Source organism: Mirounga leonina, unplaced genomic scaffold (genome assembly GCF_011800145.1).
Source record: "Mirounga leonina isolate KUSES-001 unplaced genomic scaffold, KU_Mleo_1.0 Mir_114, whole genome shotgun sequence".
Lineage (NCBI taxonomy): Eukaryota > Metazoa > Chordata > Mammalia > Carnivora > Phocidae > Mirounga > Mirounga leonina.
In genome coordinates, this window is record NW_023270265.1 from 38057936 (window position 1) to 38071691 (window position 13756).

General features: G+C 45.9%; 1 protein-coding gene across 5 annotated transcripts in view; it reads right to left on the reverse strand.

Moving 5' to 3' along the window:
• Positions 1-13756, reverse strand: part of AFAP1L2 (actin filament associated protein 1 like 2) — a 94734-nt gene that overhangs the window by 65079 nt on the left and 15899 nt on the right. Inside the window, exon 1 of one of the 5 annotated variants that reach the window (XM_035029527.1) lies at positions 10296-11556. The exons of the other annotated variants lie outside the window; for them this stretch is intronic. The gene's annotated coding sequence lies outside the window, so the exon portion shown is untranslated. Of the gene's footprint in view, positions 1-10295; positions 11557-13756 lie in introns of those variants that run through there. 5 annotated transcript variants of the gene reach the window in all.

A 13756-nucleotide genomic window follows, 5' to 3' on the forward strand; every position in this document is an offset into this window, starting at 1 on the left:
CTCAATTCTCAAAGAAGAAAGCCAGGTGGGCTTGTGCTGAGGAAGAGAAGGGGAGGAAAAGGGCAAGAATTTGGCCACCATCTTGGAAAGAAGCGATTCAGCTGAGTGGGGAACAGGCGGATCATGGGATAAAAGGGCTTCTGGTGTGGGTAGTTGTAAATGCTGATTCTGAAGAAAGACCAGCAGGGCAAGACCCTTCATCAATCAGGGAAAAACAAACCAAAAAAAGAGGATTTACCAAGGTCAGTATTTGGGCCACGGAAAATTCCCTGTGTTTACTTAATTTTTTTTTTTTTTTAAACAGCACAAGAGCAGAGGGAAGATGATTTTTTGGGGGGTGGCAACCTTTTATAGGTCATAAACCTAGTGAATTAAATAAGATTCCAGCATGAGAGTAATATTGGTGAGTTCTATACTTTATCAGGGGAAAAAAAGATAAAATGGAATGCCTCCCCCGCCCCCCAAGAACCACTACATCAACTTCTCCCCCAGTAAGTCACATTCTGTAGAGAAACAACAAAGGTTCTTGCCTTTAATGTGGATGAAATAGCAAAATTTTTGATTAATTTGTTCCAAACTGAAGTTTCTTCTTGGGCTTAAGGAGTGATGAAGAATCTAAGAGCTGTTTTATGGAGAATCTCAGGACAGCTGGAAAGTTTAACCCCCAGAATGACCACTGGTCTTCTCCCTCAGTCCCTGGACAGTCACGTGGACAGGCTCCAGAGCCTCCTGGTAAGCCCCTCCTCCCAGCCCAGAAGCCTCGGGCACCATTTTTCATTCCATTGGGTTCCCAGATTTTCCCTCTGTAAACACCAAGCCCAGCCCTAGGCCTACTTGCCATTGTTTGTCCCAGAATTTATGGCTCAGATAAGGGAAGCTGCACAGGGCTGGGTGGGGTGGGAGGGGCAGGGGTTGCCACAAGTGAAATAACCCAGTATTTTCTTTTGCTTTATTCTCCGTATCTCAATGTCCAGAACAGGCCGAGGGTGACCAGCTCCGGAAGGTTTCGTGATGCCAAATACCTTCTCAATGACTACTTTGGTGCATTTTCTTCTATTTTTATTAATTTAAACTTTTACTGGGAAAATGGCATGCATGCACATGGTAAAAACATACCTATGTGTGGACCTATGTATCAATCAATCAAACAGCAGTACAAACAGGCAATGAAAAGTTTCCCTCCCATCTCAGAACCCCCAGCGTTAGCCTCCTCCTCCCTGGCCACTACTGTCAAAGGATGGTGTAGACTTCCAGGAATTTCTTGCGCATAATATTCTATGTAAAAATGTAGAGGAAAATACAGATAAATCTCTTATACAAGTAAGCTCACACTACATATAGCATTCTGAGCCTTGTTATTTTCACTTGTCCCTTGGAGATAACACTTTGGGCAACATACGGATGTGCCACGTTCCTTTTCACGGCTACATGGTGTTCTACCGAATGGATGCAATGTATGTTTAAAAATAGATCTTGTTTATAAAACGCAACATAGTCATTATTCTGCAAAACTGCATTACAGGAAAGGCATAACGCCTCTCATTAACTCTCCCTCCCCCACCTTTTACACTTTCAATGCTAGCTCTTCAAAGTCCCCCTGCCCCACAGGCCGCCCCAAAATGACAACACCGGGACATTCGCTAGGGGGTCAACAGAGACAATCAGAAACTGGAAAGGTCAAGGCCAGTCCTCCAGAGCTCTGCCTCCACTCCCCGGTCTCCCTCTTGGAAGTCTCCAGGCCTTGGTCACCAGGTTATCTGCCAACGGGCCCCACGGCCAAGTAGTAAGATCACCTGGCCCCTTCTCTGCTGGTAAGATCAACAAGACCTGGGTCCACAATAGAGACGCTGTCCGGGATCCAAGACCACACCTGCCTAGCACTGTAGAAGACTCGAAAAGTGGCAGCACGTGGTGTCCAAGAGTAACAGGACACAGTCCCCTCGATGGAAACCATCGCACACAAACACCACATGCCCTCTTGCTCGCCTCTCCTGTTGCCTCCGCATCCCAGGCTCGCGAGGACATTCTGTTGCTTACTTCGCAGACCTTAACACGCCCTCCCCTAAGTCTCCCAGGCAACATGACCCTACACATCCCAGCTAAAGTTACAGACTTGAAACGGCTGCACACTATCGCTGGATTTTTCTGAAACTTGGTCATTCAAGCAGAGAGGGAAAAAGTGTTTCTGGAAACTCTCTCCATGAGACGAGAGCACAGCTGGCTAACCCTGTGGCACGAAGAGCAATGCCGGGGGCAAAGAGGACCGACAGCCAGGACAGCGGGCTCATTCGAGGAGCCGCAGATGTGCATGCTTCCCTAGAGGGTCTTCTCAGCTACCCAGCTGAGCAAGAGAGAATCCTAGTGGGTTTCGGAAGACCCTCTGCGAGGCTCCCCTTCCCCAGCCCTGGCCTCAAAATAAAGGCAGGATGCTGGAAGTCGTGGCTTTGGGGAGGCCATTCTCACTGCCTTGGGAGCAGCAGGGTTTGCTCCAGATTTGTTCCCCAGATTTGTCTTTAGCTGCTCAGCATTTACACAGGAGCTGCCAGAGTCCTGAACTCACCCCCTCACTGGATGATTCTAGAAGGAAAAAAAAAAAAAAAATCATGCAGCTGTTTCAGCTTCTCTATCCTTGGAAAGACCTTCCAAATTTTGGTTGGAAGGGGCCCAGGGCTGACGCTGCATCCTGAAGAAACTCTTTCCTAGACAGATTTTAAAGAACTAGGTCTGTGGGACAGGGGGGCTGAGTAGGGGCGTGTGGTGGCGAGAGAGGCTTGGGGGGAGGCAGGTGGGTTGAAATCCCTCAGACCCAAGGTGTGGCAGGTGGGAACGGGAACATGCCTCACCGCTGGGGTGAGAAGGGAGTTTGTCACGAGACCAGACATTACTCTGTCTTGTGTGATCTCAGGTTCACTAGAGTCTCCGAGCTGACCTAGTCGTGTCAGGCGTTTCTGGAGGCTGTGGTCTCATCCTCTAGAACAGGAGTCAACAGACTGAACCACTGGCCAAATTCAGCCCACCACCTGTATGGCTCTTGAGCTAAGGACGACTTTTACATTTAAAAAAAAAATTTTTTTTTATTATGTTATGTTAATCACCATACATCATTAGTTTTTGATGTAGTGTTCCATGATTCATTGTTTGCGTATAACAGCCAGTGCTCCATGCAGAACGTGCCCTCTTTAATACCCATCACCAGGCTAACCCATCCCCCCATCCCCCTCCCCTCTAGAACCCTCAGTTTGTTTCTCAGAGTCCACAGTCTCTCATGGTTCGTCTCCCCCTCCAATTTCCCCCACTTCATTTTTCCCTTCCTACTACCCTTCTTTTTTTAACATATAATGTATTATTTGTTTCAAGGGTACAGATCTGTGATTCATCAGTCTTATACAACTCATAGCGCTCACCATAGCACATACGCTCCCCAATGTCTTTTTAAGTGGTTGAAAGAAAACCCAAAGAATGACGTTTCATGGCATGTGAAAATGATAGGAAATTCAAATTTCAGTGTCCATAAAGTTTTATTGGGACACAGCCACGCCCACTGGTTTACATACCATCTATGGCTGCTTACACACTACAGGAGCAGAGTTGAGTCCTTGCCACACAGACCATATGCCACAAACCCTAAAATATTTACTAACTGCTCTTTCCAGAAAAGTTTTCTGACCCCTATCCTAGAGCAGACTGATAGGCAAAAGTGAGAATATTATGTAGCTACTACAATAACAAGAGAAAACACACACATCTACAAATTTTCTATTGACAAAATTCAATATAATAATAATCCAGTGTAATATTTTATAATAAAAATCAATGAGAATGAACACTTTTTTTTTTAGAGGGGAATAACATTTTGCTTAATTGGGATTCAAAGTTAGTGTTCCCTGTCATCTAATTACTTGCAAATGTTCATCTGTAAAAACCATTCTGAGCTTGAAAGCCACTGGCCCGTACAAAAAGAGACGTGACTTCAATTTTCTGATTTCATATTTCAGTCCCATAAGAGTTTAATTGGGGACAAATATAAAAATTTTAAATTGGAATTGGGACAACAAACTATTATATATGGCCAAGTGTATGGCTCCTCCCACGCCCCTAAAAAAGTCATCCCCTTAAAGGAATCACACACACTAAACTGAGAGATGGTGAGATCTTCCAGAGGCAGGATCATGTTTGTTCGTTGTGTGTAAGCACTCTGACTTGTGAAATAAACCATCTTATAAAGAGCATCAGCTGTGAACCTGGCCTTGTGCTCAGATCTGGTGGAGTGGGATAGGGAGGGTGAGTGCGAGGCAAAGCCGTGTGAAAGGTTATCCACACTTAAGGACTTTCAACTTAGAGAAGAGACAGAATCAATAACAGAATCTGATACTGACATTGTTGCCATGGTGGCACCTGACTAGCATCTAAGGAGTCTTCACTGGATCCCATAAATGTGAATTTCTTTTAATGCATGGTAGAGACTCTTCAGTTTCTCTTACTCAGAACTGAAGAGCCTCTATGATCATTGCTCCTCTTGGAAGAGGATTACAGCAAATTACCTAACTCAAAAACCACAAAGAAGAGCATTTTGAAACAATCACATGGGCTAAGACAACACTGCACATTCAGACCTGATAGCACAGTTGCTGAACTCCTTAGAGCCAGAACTGTCGACACTCAATTAGAAACACACACAACTTCAATTCTATCCAAGGGATAGACATAGTGAGGCCTTAAGAATAGAGAAGCATGGGAAGAATAAAAGACCACCCAGAAAGAATCAGCCAAAGACTGAGAAACCAGTGGAGCTTTTAGGCCTCCCCAGAAGTCACCACCCACGAAGCCAGGAGCCAGGAGCAGTGGGAAGGAGATGGTGGAGAAACCCCAGGGGACTGGGCTTGGCACATCCTTCACCTGCTTTCCCAACACAGAGAAGGCAAAGGGCCACATAATACTTTGTTGTCTCAAATCCAGTTGAAAACCTGGTGTTTTCAAATACCACTAGGGGGCCTTATACAAGTCAAGGTCATAACACACAGATAAAACATGTCCTTTGGCCTGCAGTTTACTAATTCCCACTTACCCCCCTCCTTCCTACCCCCAGACTTTCCAAGTCAAAAAACACCTCCGAACAACCAAACATGAAATGCTGGGAACCTCATCTTAACTAACACATTAGTTTAGCAGATGGAATATTTTTACCAGGTTATCTGAAAAACCTAGCAGAGATACTCCTTTTCTAAGACTCTTCAAAGAGGTCCCCAGGGCAAGGATCAAATGGGGCACAAAGCACAATCTGTAAACTAGATTACCCTGGGTGAAGTCCAACCAAGGACAATGACATGCTTTTCAGAAAGAAGCCATCACTATGCCCATCAAGGTGTGGTGGATAGGAAAGACACAAGCATCTCCGGACTGTCTGCTCTATCAGACACTGTAACATACACCGTAGATATTAATCAAGAAAATACAACTCTACATCCGTGGTCAATGCTGTCTCCAAAACCAACGTGTTGGCAAAGTAACAGTTAATGGAGAGAATGGTTACTGGTTTTCCCCAGTGTGATGGTGGAACTACTCAATAATTATTGAGCTCCCATACTCTTTTAGATACAAAAATGAATAAGATGCATTTCTGCCCTCAAATGCCTTAATTTCAATTCTGCAAGATAGCAATGAACCAGGGGCTGGGAAAACACAGAGAAAGGAGCCTAAGAGGCTTACATGAACAGCGGGATGGAATACGGAAAAGGTTGGGACACATACTAAAATCAGAGCCCTTTCCAGGGGAAGCTGAGAAGCTTTCTATGAATAAATATTAAAAATGTTGTCACTGTCTTCATTATATCCCTTGAGCCCAGGAGATTCGGGATGTAAATGAATACCTTCTAATACAATGGACTACAATTTCTGCATGAGAAACAGTCTCTCTCCACAAAGCACTGTTGTCTTGCTTTTCCTGCAAAAGTACCCTCTTTCAGATCGTCAGAGAATCTCTGCTTCTAAGATGATGCCTGAAATTAAATTAGTCCCCAAAGACCAAAGCTAAGGGCCTGGAAGAGAAGTAATGGCCCCATTTTCCAGCTTCCCTAGACCCTACAATTCAAGAAATCCCCAAAAAGGACCCATGAAGGAAGAAGTTTGGTCTCTAGGCCTACAGGGCTGTTCTGGCCACTACGGAAGACCAAGAACACATCACTGGTCCTAGGGGCCCCAGACACACCAACCTTGAAGATGCACCTGACCCTGTCATGTCCTGGGCCAAGACACACACCGGATGTTGGACTATACCAGCCAGACCAGCTCCTCCGCAGCGATGACGTCTGCAAAACCACAATCTTCAAAACCTGGTTACACCAACCCAGCCTAAATACCCTATTTTCCCACAATAAAAAGTAAGCAACAATCACCCACCTACCCAGTGGAATACTTAAAATTTTACCAAGAGTTTCCCATAAAACAAATGTCTTTGGGGGAGACAGAGGGAAGGAGGAAGAGATAGACATTTTCTCCTTTAGTGGGAGTTTTGAAATATCGAGGCAACTTTGCCTGCATTTTTATTGCCATTTCTAGGCCAAATCCTTTTGAGACTTCTTGTTCCTCATGGGTTTACCCCACATTCCTACAAGACAACACTTCCAAGGGCAGTCACATCATGCTCTCTTAATCCCATAACCCCCAAACCCCAAGTGTTTGATGAAGTCTGAGGAAGTGAAAGTTAAGTAGGTCTCTTCCTTGAGTAAATCGGTTCCCTTGCCTTACAACTCCCTGGAGGGTGGAAATCAGCCAAGGTCAGGAGAGTGAGTCTGCCTGGGAAGAGATGATGATTTCATTGGTTGAGACTTTATGAGGCTTTGTATGTTTTATGTGGCAAATACTTTTGCTATCCTTTTGCAACTGAACAAAACAAAACAAAACAAAACAAAACTCCATCCCTGGCAGGGATCTTGAGTCACACAATCTGGGAAGAGAATGCAGCCAAAGTCTAACCCCACTTCCCCACTTGTCTGGGTTCTCAATGGCAAGTCAGTGCTGGGGGATGACCAAAGTTATGTTCAAGAGGCTTCCATTCCAAAACGTGGGACGCTCCTCTGAGGGCTCACTGATCTTGGTCATTCTACTGTGAGGGAGCAGACACTGGCTGCTGGAAGACCATAGGTGGAATTTCCTACCACATTGCCTTGGACAGTCTCTCTACTGACAGGCACCCGAAAGCACCTGACCCAGAACTTTTTGAAAGCCAACCCTGTCTGTCTTTTTTCTGTCTCAGGGTTGTCTGTCTCAAAGACTTGGTTTCTTCAGATCTACAATAGGGATGAAAAACTCTACTTATCCTCATAGAATTATAAGGTTAAAGAAGAATAAATGAAAAACTCTACTTATCCTCATAGAATTTTAAGGTTAAAGAAGATAATTCAGGTAATGTGTTTGTTAGAGGGTATGGCAGTGAGAACTAACTCTTCTTTACCACAAGCTTCTGGATGGCAGGAACAATGTTGGATTTGATTTATACCATCTCTAAGTCTGCACTATATAGAGATAAGAGTTTAATAAATGCTTGTGATGCGTGGGTTTTTAAAAAATTAAGAGGTAACAGGTCACAAAACTTCAAAAATTAAAGCAGTGTGGCAATGTTATATGAATGGACAAAAAGATCAATGAAAAAGACTAGAGTATATAGAATAGGACCTAGTATATATAGTGGTTTATGATAAAGACATCTAGAAGGAAGGACTGAAAAACACTGTTGAAATACACATTTAAACCCTAGTCATACCTTCTGAAGAACTTCAGATTGTTCAAAAACTTAAAACATGAAAAATAAGATCACAAAAGCACTAGACGAAAACATAGCTGGTGGGAATGTAAAATGATGCAGTTGCTTTGGAAAACAGTCTGGCAGGTCTTCAAATGATTAAACATCAAGTTACCACATGACCCAGAAATTCTACTCTGAAGTATATACCCAAGAGAAACAAAAACCTATGTCCACACAAAAATGTGTATACAAATGTTTATAGTGGCATTATTCATAATAGCCAGAGAGTAGAAACAACACAAATGTCCATCAACAGATGGATGGATGAACAAGGTGTGTTATATCTGTACCTAAACATACAATGAGATATTATTTGGCCATAAAAAGGAATAAAGTACTTATACTATATGACAACTCAGAACCTTGAGAGCATTATGCCAAGTGAAAGGAGCTAATCACAGGAGTCTACATATTATGTGATTCCATTGGGAACAGGGAAGTCCAGAAGACAGAAATCTAGAGAGACAGAAAGTAGACTAGTTTAGTGTTTGCTTGGGGCTGGGGGGAGGGGAGGTGCAGGCAGAGAATGAAGGGTAACAGAAAGGATACAGGGTTTCTTTTTGAGGTGATGAAAAGTTCTAAAATTAACTGTGGTGATAGTTGCACATATCTGTGAATATACTAAAAACCACTGAACTGTCCACTTTAAATGGTGAATTGTATAGTATGTGAATTGTATCTCAATAAAGCCATTTTTCAGAAAAAGGAAAAAGATTTTTTGAAGTATAATTTTAGAGAGAGACTAAGTATTAAAAAAAAAAAAAAGCCCTAGAGCCATAAAAGAGAAACATTTGACCACACACATACAAAAACTGTACTTTGGAAAAGTAAACATAAAAGCAATTCAAAAGACAAACTGGAGGGGAGAGGGATGGTGGTGGTGGGGATTTGCAACTCATAACCAAAGGGTTAATTTCCTTAACATATAAAAAGACCAACAACCCAATAGAAAAATAGATAATGCATATGAACAGAGTGCATGTACCCACACATGGCTTTTAAACATATGAAAAGATGTTCAACTTCATGTATAGTAAAAAAGAGCAACCTTGCAGAAACACCTATGCTCATTCTGATGGGCCAAGATAACAAAGTGTAATAAACATACTGTGTTTATGAGGGTGGAGGGAAACAGATCCTCTGACACTTTGCTAATAAGGGTGAAAAGGACACAACTTCTAGAAGGACATTTTGGCAACATCTAATCAAACCATAAATGCACATGCCCCTTCAACCCCTTCTTCTACTTCTGGAGATTTTATGCTGCAGAAATCCTTCATGTGTCTGAAATAAGCTCCATGCAAGGAAATTCATGGTGGCATGGTTTGTTACAGCAAAGGACTAAGAGAAACGTGATGCTCAACAATTAAGCCATCTCCACATACAGGAACTACTGAGCAGGACAGAAAATGCAGCAGATCTATCAGGAATGAGCTCCAAGAAACATCCTGAACTTAAAGAAGAAGGGTACTGGTGAGTGTGTTCCACCTGGGGAAAGGGGGACATTATATACACACGTGGCTGCTTATATGTGGACTCGTTTTGAAGGCTACTTGATAAACTGGGTTTTTGCTTTTTTGGTTTTTTTTTTTGGCTTTTGCTTTTTAAAACTTTATACCCCTGGGGCTGGAAAGGAGGAGAGGGAAAGGAACAGGAGGGAGGAGAGAGGAAGAAGGAAGGGAAGGAAGGGAAGGGAGAAAGGGAGGGCAGGACAGGAGAGAGGGAGGAAAAGGGCAGAATGATTGCAGAGGAATAAAAATATTTGGATGAATATATCCTTGACCGATATTATCATCGAGGGTAGAATTCCAGGGATTTTCACATTCCAGGTTATAAATTTCTGCCACAGATGCATATTTTGTAATAAGCAGGTGTGGCTTTTGCCATAAAAAATACATGTAAAACCGCTACACTGAACTCCTTCCAGAGAGAAATAGAAACGTGTCGCTGTTGTCTGCACTGTTCTAAATGATGTGAAGTATCTCCACTGGAAAAACAAAAATAACAAGGAGAGAGAAAAACAGAGTTTGCCCAGTTGAGCCATGCCAGCTTAGAAGTTTGACCTTTTACCTCTGTCCTAGGAAGTCAACAGAGACACAACCAGAGAGGGAGATTGGACGCAGGACGTGGTGGGAGGGGGGCTTGCGGATGCCCAGCCTGAGGCGGGCGGCACAGGGACACCTGCTCCCGGCTGCAGCCTTGGGCTCTACCTGCCTTCCCAGCTCATCTTCTCTTTTTCTCCATCTCAAATGGACTGAGGCCAGGAGTCGGGGTTCAGGTCCCGGCTCAGCCCCTCATCTCCCTTAGCCTAGTACTCTCACCTCTTCAACAACAGCGGGTATGATAACATGCTCTGCCCGAGAAGCATGAGCCCCTCCCAAACCCTGGGACCCCAGAATGACCGTAGAGGGTTTTGCAAATGCATCAAGACGAAGGGCCATTGCGCTATCGGTCAACTTCTTGAAGATGGTATTTGAAAGGTGGAATCATTCACCCTGCTAATTCGAGGCCTGTCCCGGCGGCCATGAATCCCATCCTTTTCTCAGCTTCTTGCTGCCTTCAGCCCGACTCTACGGCTGTTAGAGGGCCTTCCTTGCCGAATCAATGGTGTCTTGTCTATGGTCTTGACCCAGCTCCAAGTGATGAACCAACTTCACTGGGAGCGTCTGCTGAGAGCTCTTTGAGAAGGGCCATTGTTCCCCTTGCACTTGTCCAAAGCCTCCATTTAGGGACGGCTGTGACTGTGGACGCAGGACATTCATCACTGGGAACATTTGCCAGCAAATGAGAGACAGCTGTTGGGCATGAATGGCGTGTGGCTGAATGTTGCCTGCAGTGAGATTTATTTTCCAAGTGAGAACACCCTAACTTATCTTTTCTTCCAAATGGTGAGAAATGGGGAAAATGTTCACCTTCCCCTTGCCATGTCTGAGTCCACACTCATCCCCTAAAAACACGGCGTGCAAAGCCGCATGGGCATGCACAGCAAACAAGGCCTCCCGTGCACCAGTTAGGCACCCAGCTCCGGGCCCACGGGCAGAAGTGCCCGGATGGCCAGGGACCGCACCCCGCCTCTCGACCCTCCACGTGCCCACGGCAGCGCTGGGTAGAGACTCCGCAGAGACTTGTGAAAGCTCAAGGCCTGGTACCCAAGGCAGAGAGGAAACTGGACAGAAACTCCTGGGAATTGGCAGAAACAAAGTGAGTGCCCGCCTGAGTGCCAAACATCCCACAGCGCACCTCAGGAGCTATCAAACTAGCGGTGGGGACAAGACAGGAGGAGGAGGGACGAGAGACCCACGTGTGTCAGCCCAGGGAAGTGCTGACTGGGTCCCACATGGAGTATGAACAGCTGGGGCCAGATGTGATCAATGGACGCTGGCTTCCAGGATGAGGGGGCGGTGGATGGAGGCGGATGTGACAGGGAAGGGTGGAGGGAGAAAGAGGGCATGTTCCCTGTCATAAGGAACAGCATGAGCAAAGGCCTGGCTGGGCTAGCAGGGAATGTGCTAGGGAGGCAGAACACCTGGAACCCCAGCACACAGAAAAGCTCCCTTTCAGGGAAGTCTCTCTTTATCAGGCTAGGGCTCTCCTAGAGACAGCCGAGCATCAGCTAGGAGCAACGTCAGGGAATCCTCCTCCCCACACCCCAAGGAGTACACCAAGATGGCTGGACTGCAGCCCGTAGACTCACACCCCCCGGAACATCAGATTAAACATGGCTTCATGTCTAGGATGGAGATCATGTCTAGCTCGATCAGGCTGGGTTTGGATCCCACCACATTGGCTGTGAACTTGTGTTTGGCCCACCTCTGGCCTCAGTGTCTGGCTTCAATTTCCTCCATCCACAGAAAAAGGATAATAATATTTACTGCTGGATGCCTGCCTCCCCACCCCCACGCCCAGTCCTGATTCTGCAGGCCTGGAAGAAGATGAAAGTGTCTGATGGAAAAGCTTTGGGAAGCCTTTTATTAACATTCTCAGCTCAGTCTAGCTCAGGGGAACAAGTCCTTGCATTCCAGGGGACTTCTCCCCCAGGAAGCAATGCCAAGAATGTCACCGAAAGATTCTAAGAGGCTTTTCCAATCAGAACCCTCCCAGGTCTTTGGCCACCCCCGGGAGGCTACAGGTGCCTGGTGAAGGGTGAGAGCCAGTTCTGCAAGTTCTCACCACCATCCCTCTGGAGTCTTTAGGGATTGAGCGAGATGGGAGAATAAATGCCCAGAGAGGGACGCTGCTACCCAGGCTGGGGACACAGACACAGTCAGATGCGGGCAGCGAGGCTGGCCCTTGGCTCAGAACTGAAAACCCACCTTCTGGGAGAAACAATTTCCTGCTCAGGAGCTGTGTGACAGTGACATCCAAAGGCTCCAGCCCTCAGTGGCCCCAAGAAGAAAAGGGCTGTCACAACGCTTCTGACACAACTCACTGGATATTTGTACAGGTAAAAAATAGAACCTACATTGAAATAAAAAGTAAAAGGTAGTAGTAGTAGTATTTTTAGTGATCATTCTTGATTCTTGATGATCCACTTAATATGAAGCAGACAGCAGCTGCGGAGCAGGGAAGATGAAGAAAGTCAGGGTTGGTGGGGGGGGCTCTCCCCCAAACAGAGGTGGTGCAGGAAGTCAGGAGAGGGAAGACAAGTACATCCCAAGCAGCCCAGCCCTCACCAGGCAGCAGCTGCCAGGAGACTGGGGCTTCCTTGGGCCCAGGGGGACCCCACAGCCAGGCTGGGGAGTAGCAGCTTGGGATGAGTCAGCTAAAGACACCCAGCAGCAAGAGGTCTCTGAGCAGATGTTCTCATGGGGCTGCCACTGGTATCCAGGCCATGTGGGCACTAGTCCGCAGATGCAGGCGGCTTACTATCCTCCCCATCTTGGGGCAGGCACCCTGGCATGGAAGGATCCACCAGCCTGACCAAATCTCTTCCTGAGACTTCACTTCAGTCAACCATGATCCTGTATCTGACTGCTCACTTTATCAGCCAAACTCAAACACGATTCCACCCAACCCTGGGTTCCCATGACCGACAGACCCGTGAAGACCCCTGGGTTGAAAACTGGAACAAACTGCTTGGAAAGCACCATGGACTTCCCTTCATCTGCCATGCAATTCCCAACCCAACACTGAAATAATCACCTTTTATACACGTTGAGTGCTTTCCAGCTTTCAAAACACTCGTACGCACAGCTTTCCACTGATCCTCCCAACAAGCTGGGCCTGTGAGTAGAGCAGTGACTATTCTAGATGGGGATGGCTGGGGAGACAGAGGACTCACGAAGCACAGTGTTCTCATACTGATAGGTTCAGAAACAGGAAACAGCCCTTCACGAATCCGCTTCCCCTCCCCACGAAGACTTAAAGGCGGTATTATTGGAAGCAAAGGTTTTAGGCATCAGAAATAAACATGGCGGATCCATGGCAAATTCAATGTCTTGTTGCACCACCACCTACCACCAATCACTAGCCCTGGGGCTCTGACTGTATGTGGCACCTACTGAAAAGTAAAAGATTTCATTCAATCCTTACAAACCTCCCAGGAAATGGGTAATGAGCCCCTTGGTGAAGGAACACTCAGAAATAGCAAGTCATTGCCCAAGGTCACAGGAATCCAAGCTGGATACGAACCAGTTCTGCACAAACGTTGTGATTTTCAACCTGGTATCCGCTACAGTCTGAACAGTGAGGGAGGAAAGTATTGAGTGCCTCTTGAAGAAGCAATTCGGAGACATGGAGTGGTTCAGAAGTCCTTCCCTGGTTTTGTCTGGTGGGAAAGATGATGGTCCCACATCATTCAGGGATCTCAGGCCATTGTCCTACACCTGCCACCCATGAGCTGTGGGTCTGTGGGCTTACTCCATGCCCAATCCTACCCTCAGAACCCCCTTCAGTAAAGTGTGGGAAAACTGCAATAGGTCTGTACCACCTCAACCTCTTCAGAAAAGTATGAAG